The sequence below is a fragment of the Pomacea canaliculata genome, linkage group LG12 (genome assembly GCF_003073045.1).
Source record: "Pomacea canaliculata isolate SZHN2017 linkage group LG12, ASM307304v1, whole genome shotgun sequence".
Taxonomy (NCBI): Eukaryota; Metazoa; Mollusca; class Gastropoda; order Architaenioglossa; family Ampullariidae; genus Pomacea; species Pomacea canaliculata.
In genome coordinates, this window is record NC_037601.1 from 9,579,901 (window position 1) to 9,593,713 (window position 13,813).

Genomic DNA, 13,813 nt, shown 5'->3' on the forward strand with positions numbered 1-13,813 from the left:
AATGACGTGCGCTCGTGCACAGGGGATCTCTTCCGCGCTCCTGGATGCACCAGACGAGGGCTGGACCGCGCCAGACCCCCGGCTGCCTCCTGAGAGGGCGTTACACGTGACAATCGCCATCAAACTATCACTTTCCGCACAGAACACAAGCGGACGTAGTCGCTGCGATGGTGCAACATGATAGGAACGAAGCCCTAACCTCTTTCAGGCCCTGACAATGGCCCATCAAACTGGACTATCAAAAGCCTTCTCCTATCACTTACCAGCCAATTTTCCCTGATTAGCAAATGGTTCACTTGGGTTGCAAATGCCCTCTCTTTGTCATTAAGTACATCGCTGGACCGGCCTGAAATTAATTAGACAGCAGAGAGCTCCACTCGCCATGCACAAAGAAGCTCCTGCGATGCCAAATCTGAAATCCATTTATTTGTGGCTTCTTTTGATGTCACGGCGATCGGTAATTGAGTATCTTTTCATGTCAGCAAGATCGATGCGCGGGGCCAGACCTATCAACTTACCAAACAGATTAGATGGCGTGCAAATGGACGCGTGGTTCTAGCAACAAAGCGAACACACACGCATACACTCTCTCCCACACACAATCACTCATACACCCAGTCTCTCTCTCTCTTCATCTCTCTCTCTCACGTGCGCCTAGTGGTACTCTTTCTGTTAAAACCTCTCTTTACAATGTTTTCCTTTAAAGGTGTTGTTTAAAGACACCATCATCTTGCATGTGTCATGGCCATCAGCAACGATAAGGAAATTTGACAGCCAAGAAGACGTCTGTTGTTAGACAACCGCACAAGCTACCCACTAATTAAATCTCTTCTCACGTGCCAACCGACTTCCTCCAGAATTTCATCTTTCGACACGTGCACAGAAGAAGCCATATACCCGGCAGTTCCGAAGATCTACGTCAATAATAAAGACCCCGATGATCATCCCTTCCCTACAGCATGTGTATATGTGTATGTGTGTATATGTGTGTGTGGAGCAGGCCAAAAACCAGACCTGTCTCCATCCTACAGCCCATAGAAGGGGCCACAAGATGAACTGGTTCCAATGGTCAGTGTCCTGTGGTCGAGAGGCAACAAATGCTGGTCACTGATCTCAAGGTTCAGGCCGAGATTAGTTCACCCGCTCCGTAATCATCGTCATCGCTAACATTTGACCCATCTGTCTGCATGCCAGTTTCAAAGCTAAGTCCACCGCCTTCTACCCACCCCAACAACTTAACAACAACATGTGCATGCGGGGGTGAGGGGAGCGAGAGACTAAACAGGGCAGGAGGATGGAGTGAAGGGTGTGAACAATGTCGTAGATCTTAGTGAGTGAAACTTAATGCAAACTTTCTGGTTTGATGGTGAAACAGACAAGTTCATTGTATCTAATAGAGGCGTTTCTGATGGAGATGATGTTTGTGATAAAAACCCACAACATGAGACGAAAGGGCAGCGCACAGAGCCGGATACTACATCGCATGTTACCATCATGCCTCTTGTATCTGGCTGGGTGAGATCGCTCAGCATGACAACGAGACTGGAGACAACAAGCAGAGACAGTGGTGCTTGTGGCAGGGAGACTTGTAAACTGAGACTTGCATGCGAAATGTCAATCCTTTTAACTAATCATTTATCCCCCGGGGAACCCCTTCTCCTCTCTGCCAGACAAGAAGAGTCATTTATTGTTGCACTATTTATATATTTCATTCCCTAATTCCCCCAGCCTCCATTCTCTCTCTCTCAGACACACACACACAATTCATGTCATCTTCAACTTAAACTTCTGCGTTCTCCTATAACAGGGTTAATTGAAAGCCGGACACGGAATGTGATGTATGTCCCATCAGCAGCTAGCACAAAAACGCCGACAAGAAGCTAATAGTTATAGAAAGCAAGCGCATCACACACCCATTAATCTATCCTGCCTTGTGAAAGGCGATGCTGCTGGAGAGAAAACCAAAGACAAATTTACAGGTCTCGCCAGGCAAAGGGCGAAGGGCAGCATTGTAACACAGTATTGTAGAGGATGACTTTCTACTCAAAGAGAAGAATTGTTTAAACATCACACAAGGCAGTGCGTGTACCTGAAAACCTTCCGATTATAGTGTATGCGGGAAAATGAATACCATAGTGGCAAGAGCACAAACGTATCGGTTCGATACCCGTGTGGCGTAAAAACTCCCCCTAGTGGACTCAGCTATCGGGTACCTGACTGCAAAAGAGGGAAGGTAAAGTAAGGAGACTAGATAGGCACCGACCTACAAAAATCAAAACAATCTGGCCCCGAGAAAAGTGGGGTTTTTGACACATTCCTCCAAGGCGACCTGTCTTGCCAGAAATGCATTCTTTCTCCGAGACCAGTAACTTCACAACACTGTTCCCCAAATACTCCAGCTTCGTTGTCTTCTTCACACTCAGCTACGCTCGTACAAAAAACTGGTTGTGAGGGATGGGGCGAGAACAAGGAGAGCGCATGGCGAAAACAACATTATCTTCAGAGTGATGGAAGCTGATAGCATCTCAAGTGCGACAAGATTTTCCTGGCAGCTGCAATGATCGTATATATTAATGCAAAATCATAAACCGATGAAAGAAAGACACAAAGGCAGTATAAAACCAAAGGGAACAATTACGACAGTCACAAAACCATAAACTGAAGGAGACGAATCATGACAGTCACAAAGCCATACAAAGTTCAGGAGACGGGAACACGCGTCTCCTGTTGTGTACAGCAGGTAAACTAGGGATGTACAGGGTCAATACAGGCCTAGTGGGTCTAGCAGACCTTTCCTCTTATTTGCCTTCTTAGCGACAGGTAGAGCCGCTTCTGTGACTAACTGCAGTAAGGTGACTCGTTTGAGCAAATGCCAGCCGGTTGTTCTACTGGCCATGACAAGCTAGAAAATAAACAAACAGCAATAAAATAAACCCAGGAGAGACGCTTTCTCCCGAATTTTGCAAAGGTATGTGTGAAGGACCAGGAACAATCATCAAAACAAAACGAGCTCATCCATACCAGCATCCACTGTCAGTAGTTGATGCCCCGCAAAAGGGAGGGAAATCGATCTTCCTGTCGCTGAAATCTTAGAAAGGTAAGAGAAACCTACTAGCCGTAGAAATAATGAGCCCAAGTGGTTGGCCGTTTACAGGGCACATGTGGAGTGCTCAGCCCCACCCACTCCTTCCACCATCTATCTTTCCTGATAAGTCTTTCTGTTGGACAGCTGTTGTGAGGACAGGGACGAGTTTTCCAGCCACAGGTAGGAGTAGTCCTCGATTCACAGCGACCCTCTGCTCCACAAACGAGCACACTAAATATCAAGCCGTGGACTGCGATTAATTGGGCACTGCAATGAATTACATCATTATGCATTCTCTAAAGTGTTCTTTCCTTTAATCTTTCTGCTCAATACGTATCCTAGGACACGCATGGTGTTATCTAGACATCCCTAGTGGCACCTAATGATGTTGTCCACGTGTGACATAATGCATCACGGAATTCTTGTACCACCAGCTTCGTCACTCCACCCTCCACCATGCTTTCCCTAGCGCGGATTGAGACTGGAACATGGTGTGGCGTATAATTTAGCCTGTCGTTGTTATGTGATACAAACACTTTAGCATGCCGTCGAGAAGCCTTTTTCAAAAACTCTCCACCATGCAATTATGGTCATTGCTTTCCAAATTAAATCCTTCTGACAAGATTACTTCCCTTGTAAAATTCGTAACTCAACTGCCTTCCCACCTTTCTCACCCTCCCCCTCTCTCTCTTTCAGCAGCTCAATCAAATCCATCCTTTCTATTCAGTCTCCGCGCTGCGCCTATGCGCTCACGGTTGCCATCTTGACAGGTGGCTGATGGGTGATCCAATCGCATTCTGCCAGCGAGAAGAGGACAGCCCAATCTAAAACAGCTGAAAAAGAGAGGTATTGCCGTTTCCACTGCCCTGCTTTAAGCCTCCCTCCCCCAGTCTCTCTCTTGTGCAGCCCCTCATAATGGCGGTAACAAGAGGGAAGCCTGAGTTCCGAGCGTGGAAACGCTGGGAGAAAAGGACAGACAACTCTGTCGTTTGAGGACCAAAAAGAAAGAAAAACAAAAACAAAACAAATAAAAAAAAAAAAAGAAAAAAAAAACAGCCGTCGTTTCCTCCCTTCTCTCCATCACCCTCTCCATGCCGGCCTGTCCTACCAATTCCGGACCAGAGACAAGCGCCTTTTCCTCCCTCTTCAACAGACATAATTTCCCGGATGTAATAAAATTATTTTAAAATTAGAACAAACACAAAGAGAGCGCGAGCAAACAATCACGCACGTGGCGAGAGAGGCAAAAACGGTAATCATCGTGATGTCTTATTGATTTTAGCTTATCAGCAATTCTTATTTGTAGGGAAAAAAGGACATTAATATTTCACGTGAAGCGTGAAAACAATTGCACTGTTTGTTCTGTCTCTGATCATTTCCCAACCAGAAGAGATAGAAAGTGGGAGCGACAAAGAGAGATTTCCATGCCGAGCAAACTAAGAAAATATGGACCTACTCCAATAAATGAACTGGAAACCTAACGAGTCCCCAAAAGAAAACCAAACACACTTTAATTCAACATAATCAAACATGAAACAATGTTCTAAACAATATCCTTTATTCAGGCAAAACCTAAAAGCTAAATGAAAGAGACAAATAAAAGTGTAGTACGAACACCGAATAACATATAAACATTTTTTTTTCTATTCTGAATGCTAAAGATGTCGAGGAAGAAACTGGTCCGTACTCTTTTATATGAGGGGAGGGTTATAAGATAGACTGGGAAGAGTGGACAAATCTTGTGGACGAAAATGACACTGGGAGTTGTGATGAAACAGCAGTGAGTGATGCCGCTGTTGCTAAAGCCTCTTGTTGATATGAACCCCAGCTCCGATGCATGGTACCACTCCAATGCAATGCCAGTACTCAAGTATCCTAGTCTCAACACTAGTCCAATGCCAGTACCGCACGGTCTCTGCTAGTCCCAGGTGTCTGAACACAACACCAAAAAGAATGTGTGCGAAATGCCATGGGCATCTCAGATCTCATTCACAAGTTATACAGGAGCTCAAGCACTTCGTGGACATGGAAGGACGGTTATTCATCACGGGTAGACAAGATGACGAGATAAAACGAGAAAGGACGAATTCAATTTTTTTGCTAAACATAAGCGTGCAGACACACACACAAATATTGAAAGAACTGTTCTATCGGAAGATAGAAATAAAGAATAAAAATCCTCTACCTCATCTTCTGCACACACCTTGATATAATTAACACCATTGTGGTTGTATCGTACCTGATGGGATGTCTTTGATCATGCCGCACTTAAGAACGTCACGGTTCGACGGTAGTAGAGAAGAAAGGTCAAGTGTGTCTTACTTCTGCATGCAGTTAACTCTTTAAGGATCAATACTTTTCATTCCCAATGGGAAAAACTGCGACAGGTGGAAGGTTAATATTTCTATATATGTTTAAATACATGTCGCATATCAATATTAACGGCATCTCAATTCAATCTCCCGTCCCTGTGTGTGTGCGCGCACGCGTGAAGAGTACGTGTGTTGCTGTGTGTGTGTGACTAGAGAGGGGGGTCCATGTTGACCGTAGGCCACAAAGAGAAACGTTAGCCCGGCGGTCGATGCGTCAAAGCAGACAAAGGGTCAAGACATGCGCACTGCGGTGCTGGAAAAGACGGGAAGCCAATAAACATGCTTCCGTCCCAGCTCTTAGACTGTCACGCCTCTGCTGTTACACTTGCCAACTGTTTTAGTTGTCATGTAGCCACATGCTCCCCAGTGCACAATGGGACTAGAAAAGTCTGTTTCTGGTCTGTTCCCACCTCGCAAAACGTATCTAGGAGGAGATACGAGATGAGACTATGGGGAAATACACATCAGCCCACATCGTCTGTATCCTCCAACCCCTAAAAAGCACATCTACAATGTTGTTGACGACATGTACAAGCTGGCGTCTCGACCACTCTATTATTCACTCTATACGAGTCCATGACATGTTTACAGCTTCACATTCTGTGTCGATATTCCCTGACGACAACTATCTTGACCATCTGGTGTAGCTATGTATACGAGGAATGTTCAACTTTCGCCCAGACTTGGCGATAAAACGAACCCGGAGAATTTTTAAAACATTTTTCTCTTATTCTTCAACTCCTTTAAAACTTTTTCAGCATAGTCACCGCCAATTGCAACATATTTGCGGCCCAATAGATCCATTTTTTAATATAATACAAAAAAGCCGATGTTGACATCAATTTCTGCTGTTCCTACACTCCAGCAATGAGTTTCTCTCGAATTTCGAAATGCAGCCCACGTAGGGGTTCTTTCGGCTTCAGGAACAACCAAAAAAAATCGCATGGGCAGTCTGGTGAGTAGGGGAGGCTTCAAAATCTTGACATCCGATTGTGCAAGAAACTCCAATGTGACACTAGGCTGTGTAGGCAGGAGCGTTGTCATGAGCTGACTTCTTGCTGAAGCCCAAATCGTGATGGATGATCCTGAAGACTTGTAAAAGGAATTCCCAGCTCCATCTTTCTGATGGTCACACGGACATGACTTTTCGGGAATTCACTAACTTCGTCGACCGTGTCTGGGTCTCTTGACATTCTAGACTTTTGGTTCACGATGTTCGCCATCATAGCTGAAATGACAACTGCCAAATCGCCGAAACCAGTCTGTGAAGGTCGTTTTTAGTAGGAACATCAGCGCCATAAGTTTATTTCAGCTCATGCAAAGTCAAAAGCCTGGTTTCGGCCATTTGGCAGTGGTAGAAGTGGTAGCTAGGACAGAAAGGGATGCAACATGATCACTCGAAAGTCACGAGCTGACGGGACTGGTGGATCACTCGGTGTAGCGCGCATCGACTTCTTCTCTTCATCCTGGGAAAACTAGAAAAGGAAAAATTATGAATTTTTAAAAAAGTGGAAATACCCCGAGGAATTACTCTATAGGGTCCGCTTGGTCTGCACTCGTTGAAAGTGCGGGAAATACTGAAGTCCGGGCGGAAGTGGAACATCCCTGTAGTAATTTTTCTCTCAACAGAATCACCAGGGTGAGTGAACGGTCTCTACAAAAGGGAAAGACACGCACGTGCACACGTGGTGGTATTGTCAGGAAGCACTGTGCTTTGGCATCACATGTTAACCCGACTACCGAGGTCGACACCACCATACCATTGTTATGGCTGCCGCGACACGTGCGAGGTCACGACCTAGCTCACTGTGCACGTGTACTAGTGACAGCGCCGAAGGAGATATGCCTTAATTTTTTTTTTAAAGTCATTAAAAACTGCAAACGATGATGTATGTGCATGCCTGTGTATGTGACACAGGGAGGGAAGGCGAGAAATTTTAACCTAGCGGTTCGTAAAAATCTCATCAAACCTGAATAATTTAGACTGGTTAAGCCGCCAACTTGTTTCTTGGTATCGCAACACGTGCAACACAGGCAACAGTTGCTATGCATTCACGGAGGTCACATGCTTTGTGGAACACAAGGAAGCTCATCGGTTTGACCGGCATCTAAACGGATGATAGGCTGGACAAGCATTGGTTAGTTGAGTTTAACGCCGTGCAAGCGACATTTTACGGGAAGGGGGGAGGGACTGGTGTTTGAGGCCAAGCCAGCAATTAAGGCTATATCATGGCATGGAAGCCTGCCCTATAAACAGATGCCAAATGCAGAAAAAAACTGCATGCCCGAGACGAGAGCTGAACCCAAAACACTCAACCTTCACTGTATCGTGACAGGCGCTAGCCGATGAGCCACCGAACCGCCCAAGGAGGGTATGGTGGTGGTGGCTGGAGGGGGGGGAACATTTAAGAACAAGACATAACAACATGAAAGCAGATGCTTGGGGTCAATAGAAAGCTTAACCTTTCACGGCAACATGACTGACAACTTTTTCCATGGTTGTCTGCCTACAGTGGATGCCAAACCAAAGAAAAACTAGGCATCTTGGGCACTTGTTTAATCTCGTATACTCTTCATGTTCCTGATCAATACATACTGCAAGAAAGAAAATTTTTCAAAAATGCACTCATTTTAAGTTCATCACTGAATGGCTATTGAAATTTTTTTAAATTGTCGTTAACACATGCTAAGCAAACCTAACACGAAACAACCCTTTTACCAATCAATGCCACATTAAAAGAATGCACCAGTTATCAGTCATATGATCACTTAATACATCCACTTGTACAACCTTTGGAATTTAAAAACATAGCAATCTTAATAATAATAATGATATAAACTCACATTTGTCCTTCACTAAGGAAGTCCAAGGACAGTGCAATGCCATGTAAGAAAAAGTCAACATGAAAATAAAAAGCTAAGAACAAACAAAAAGACTAAAGCATGCAAGATAGGAGGCATTAGGGTAAACGAAGAAGCAAAATGGTGGAGAGAAGAAGCAGTTTAAACAATGACCTGAATGCTGGTAAACAAACACTACAAAGGGAGACAAGCATGGAATCCATATGGTGGGACAAACAAAAGAAACCGCCCAAGGAAGGCAACAGTAACATATTTTACATTGCAGCACTGCTTTGATCCCAAAGCTAACTTCAGTTCCTTAGTTCATTTTCAGGAATACCAAAAATACCACAAGCAGATGAATAAACCAAAACAGCGAATATATTATCCTACGAACTAATGTCACATCTAAATCAGTGGTCTGAAAGCCATTTTTTTCAGGCTAGTTAGAAAGAAAGACACAAACAAACAAAATCTGTAACTATTGTTTTAATAGTAGTGATAATAGAATTTGTAGAATGCACTTCATGAAAAAGGTGAGCAATGCTTTTTTTTTAAGTTGCTCACCTTTTTTATGAATACACATTTTTTTAAATGCCTATATGCTTCTCAAGGAAAGAACAGCCCCCTAAAATCCATACTCACACCAAGTAAGTAGGATAAACATACATGCTAACATAAAAGGCAGCTAAAAAATTACTGTGACAAAAGTAATTTTACAAAGACTAATGATTGGAAGGAGTCTGTTTAGAACTGTGGAATACATCATATATAAATAAATTGCCCATCTCAAATTTCAGCACCATGTTAAATCAGCAATTTTGATAGAAACAAAGCATCCCTTGTGCTTCCAAACAATTGGCTGATGTTAGCCCTGCGGACAAGCCCTCGTCACAAGACACGGCTAATACACACTTCACATGCCAAATCATAAGGTAATTAAACAATTTTTGCTACATTATGTTGAGAAAAATATTTTTTATGAAAGTTTTTTTTTTTTACCAAGAAACAATTCCACATAGTCTTGATCTAGAAGAAATTTGCGCACTCTGTAGTATTAAGAACTGACTATTCTGCTTATGTACATGGTCATACACATAATCATGTTATGATGATCTATCAATGAATATTGCAATGCAGTTGAATCTTCTCTCTTTATATATATTTTGTGCAGAAAATGTCATATCATGCAAATCTTCACAACTCAAGATGAAGTTTCGCAAGACACAATGTAGTTTACAGTTTGGTATATATTAATATAGTTTTTGTTACTGAAACTTTCACAAACTTATAGTAGTTTCTTATACAATCGAAAACCTGCTACTCTTTCTCTTCATGCATGAAATAAGTATTACCATCTAGCATTTCTGAAAGATATCTGTAAAAGCTTTACCATAGTTTTTAAAAAAAAATTGAAAACAAACTTGAGGTGTCTACATCCATGACACTGTTGTGTGATCACCAAAATGGATTCAGTTTCTCATGTTGCTAAACATAATAGTTTCTACATGATGGAAGATATTTATGGTTGATACTCTTACATAATCTAATGTACATAGTGTCTAAAGATCATACATGCTCACTGGGTTAGGGTTACTTGCCCTGCTTACTGATTTGATGCTCCTGTTTATACAGGTAGAATAAATATTATTGCTTTCTGCATTATTTAATGATTGAGATTTTCACACTCCTAATAAGATTTATTGAAATCATCAACACAAAAACCATAAGTGGGCAACTCCAATGTTTTTTCAAATCTTAGATAACATTACTAATTACTGATAATTCACCGATCTACAAAAAAAAAAGAAAAAAAAATACTTGTTTTAAGGCAAAGAGAAAAAACAGCACAAACACAATACTCAAATGTAATAATGAACCTGGCTTAGTCTTTTGTTTGAACTCAATAAAAATTATGGGTATTGATGCTCAGTATTTTGAATCACATTATGTGGTTCAGAGCACCTGTTTTATGACCTAGGAAATACAAAATAGTTAAGTGACTTAACTCTACAAAAATGTTCTACGTTTTATTATTCATACGTTTCGTTTATTGCTCTCATCTTGGAGCTGCTGTTCGTCACAGAAATTAAGGTGGAATAACAAGCATCACTGATGTCAGAGACATGTTAATAAGTAGTTTTCTTTTACATTTAATACGAACAGGTTTATTACCTTCGTGACATGCATTTCTACACATCACCAGGAGAAAGGTTCAATACTGTTTTGTACTTGTGTCAAACTTTGTTAATCAGTGTCCTGTGGGCAGGTAAACGCATTAAACACAGTTGTGCATCATTTGAACTGTTAGAGATGAGGCAATGAAGAAAAATGAACACATGTATCCGAGAATCACAGATGTACTCAAAATATCCACCTACCTGTCAGTGATTTTTCATAAAATGTTTGTAACAACAGTTTGTCATCTCGCGGACACTTTTGTTAAGTGGACATGTGGCGATGTGGTGATCGTCTCCAACTAGGCATCGGTCATATTGGGCAAACCTCACCTACAGCCTGGCAAACCGATCTGCGTCGCTCAAAAAACAATTATGTATTCCGTTAGTCTTGCCATGGTGGATCAGCTTTACAATCTTATAGAAAGAATTAAATTAGTAATGATATAATATCATTTCAGTTTAAACCATTTGTTACTGCGATTTGCATTTATTGTACTTTTTGGGCTTTGGCGTCGAGAAAGTAGAGTTCCAGAAGAGAACAATCGCAACATAAGAGAGATAAATCATAGAAGTATATTTTCTTGTCTTGTACACGTAGAGTCCTTCACATTTTAAGCCCCTGCACAGGACATAGCTTGCCTGCGTCTTCTTTTGCTTTGCTCAAAGGGAATATCGTGACTACAGTAGATTTTCTGTTAACTGGCATCGGAGAGTAGATGCCGGATACATCATATGTAGTTTTTGAATGCTTGAGAGTTGGTAATAAAAGGAGGTTCAACTAAAACCATATCATTTATTATACCCTACATACAATAATTAATAAAATCGGGGTTGATTTTTTAATATTGAAAAGAAAAATTAAACGCAAATTAAGATAAATATAAACTTAACGACAAGTTTTTCAAAAACATGCTTTGTGAAATAATGCAAGTTTGATATTAAATTAAATGGCAGTTACTTCTTGTTAATAACTTCAAACCGTACATTAATGAACTTATCCACAATATTAATTAAGTTACTGGTGATACAAGTCCTTGGATTGAATTTGCATTTCTGATAGAGATTGGTTTTAATTTAATTTTTATTCAAAGTATTACTCCTTTGACTTTTTTCCCAATTGTTTAGAGTGCCAGTTGCGTAAGAAGCCGGTTAGAGTCTTCGTCATTTCTATGCAGGTGCACACCTACGGCCGCGGGCCATATCCGGCCGCTACGAAGCCCGGTTGCCATCGGCCGCGAAACTTCTGCCCACAGTGGCAGGAAATCGGCATGTTAGTAATAGTAGAAGACCTTAAAAAATCAAAAACAAAAAAAAAAAAAAAAAAAAAAAAAGGGAAGAAGAAGTATTTATATCTACACGTAGGGGCGGTTCGCAATCTTTTTTTCGATGAACAACATTTCGATTAGGCGCAACACCTTGTGTCTCTAGACAATGAGCCGGACATCCGAGAGTTGGTTTCGGAAACAACTTCCAAATATCACTCTACATTAGTCACATATTGATGTAAAGAGGTACAATTTCTAATACAAAAAATGGATATTGCTCTATTTTTTTTCCATTTTTATGTATTTTTGGCCCCGCGACACGGCGGTGAATGGCCGCGGACACGGCTGTCAAGTGGGATAGGCAGGCCGAAAAAGGTTGGGCATCACTGTTCTATCGTATTCGTATTCCTCTATATTATATATAAAAGGCTTCCGTGGGAATGCAGTAAAAGTGACAATTTATAAAATTAATAAAACAACACACTGACATTTGGTCCTAACATAAACTGCACACTTTATTTCCATTGTCGATGAGTGGTTTTGTTTGATGAATAGTTTTCAAGAATAAAGATATATATATATCTATCTTTTAAATGTCGCGTGGCAGCATGTGATTTTTGTGAATTTAACTATAAAATTGTTCATAAAGGTCAGATAGGCCGAAAGTCAAATGCACAACATACACTATATGGATCTCACATAACCTACTCAATAGGTATAATTAATGGAGATTGTTGTAGAACGACGTATGGTTAACTCGATCCAATATTGACTTTATGAATAGTACAGGGGAGACTGATCACGAATAAAAGGCAGTGTGGTACACTGATATAATTGGCATATCCTACGTACGTACGACAGCTTACATGTTACATTGAGGGTGTTATAATGATGCATTTTGCCCTTGTCAAGAAATCGCATCTCGGTCGGTCGTGAAATAGTAAAAGGACTTCGTTGTAGTCTATATGTAAGTTATTACGCTAGTTGTACTTTCTGCTATACTTATTTTTATAAAAAGAATGCACTGTAGAGGATTGAGATATTGATAATCGAAGTTAAAAGTGCTGGTTTCCTTTAGTTCATTATCAGAATGAACAGACAAAGAACGGGAACTTAATTTCTGCTTCTACTTATGTACGACGTACACCTGTTGGCTGTTTGACTTATCAGAGATTTATCTGTCTTGTGTGGGTCTCTCTGTGGCTCGATCGCTCTCTCACGTGTAAAACACGACTGTCCAACTTCTGTTGCCATATGGATTTACAAGGCAAGTTTTGTTCCAGCGCAACATGTGCAGTTTTCACCTGGCGGCACATAGTTATGATTAGACATAACCTGCTTGTTTACCTTCTGCACGTGTTACGCTGAGCTTTGTCGGTGTTAGACTTCTTCCATATGTTACATTCTCGTATTCAAAAATTACCTGCCGGTCGTTTGGGCCACAAAAAACACGTATGACAAATCTCTGCAGTTCGGTTTTATCGTCCGTTACAGAAAACCAGTGAACTTATTTTTACAGGTTTAATTTGTCGTTGTAGTTGCTCCGCGTGCTGATAATGTTTTCTACAAGGAATATTCGTAGAAGTGAGACAATACTGAATAGAAGACTACTTCTGTGCACAGATACGTGTCTTATACGTGTACTGAACATCAGTGTGTAGTAGTCTTTATCTGAATAACCTGAAAATTATTTGTTGTAAAATGTAATCGTCGGTTGATCTGTGCGAGGGCTTTATATACAGGGTGCATCAACCGCTGTGTGCATATAGTGGTCGGGATCTGTTAATTAGTGCTGATACCTTAATTCACGCCTTGTTTCCATTGTTAGCCACAACCATATAGACGTCTACACTGTGAAGAAGATGCCAGTCTGTTCTACAAGAGGTAAATGTACTTTTATTGACTCATATATGGACACGTAAGACCTGTCACCAGTAACAATGTGCAACCAAATATTAAACATCATCACATAGATGCGACCATTTCTTGTGTAATTTACCACATCGTTGCTGAAACTATATATTGCTCTTCTTTCCTTGCATGTTGACTTACGGCTTAAAAGAATAGTAG

General features: G+C 41.2%; 2 protein-coding genes across 6 annotated transcripts in view; one reads left to right on the forward strand and one right to left on the reverse strand.

The window, feature by feature from the left end:
• The window catches only part of LOC112576759 (thymocyte selection-associated high mobility group box protein TOX-like), a 57,130-nt gene extending 46,304 nt beyond the window's left edge, over positions 1-10,826 (reverse strand). Inside the window, exon 1 of one of the 2 annotated variants that reach the window (XM_025259442.1) lies at positions 10,680-10,826. The gene's annotated coding sequence lies outside the window, so the exon portion shown is untranslated. The remainder of the gene's footprint in view (positions 1-10,679) is intronic. The other variant, XM_025259443.1, reaches the window with a different exon arrangement.
• A 2,426-nt stretch (positions 10,827-13,252) lies between these two features.
• The window catches only part of LOC112553480 (solute carrier family 12 member 4-like), a 75,497-nt gene continuing 74,936 nt past the window's right edge, over positions 13,253-13,813 (forward strand). For 2 of the 4 annotated variants that reach the window (XM_025220714.1, XM_025220716.1), the window contains exon 1: positions 13,253-13,627. The gene's annotated coding sequence lies outside the window, so the exon portion shown is untranslated. The remainder of the gene's footprint in view (positions 13,628-13,813) is intronic. The other 2 variants (XM_025220715.1, XM_025220719.1) reach the window with 1 other exon arrangement.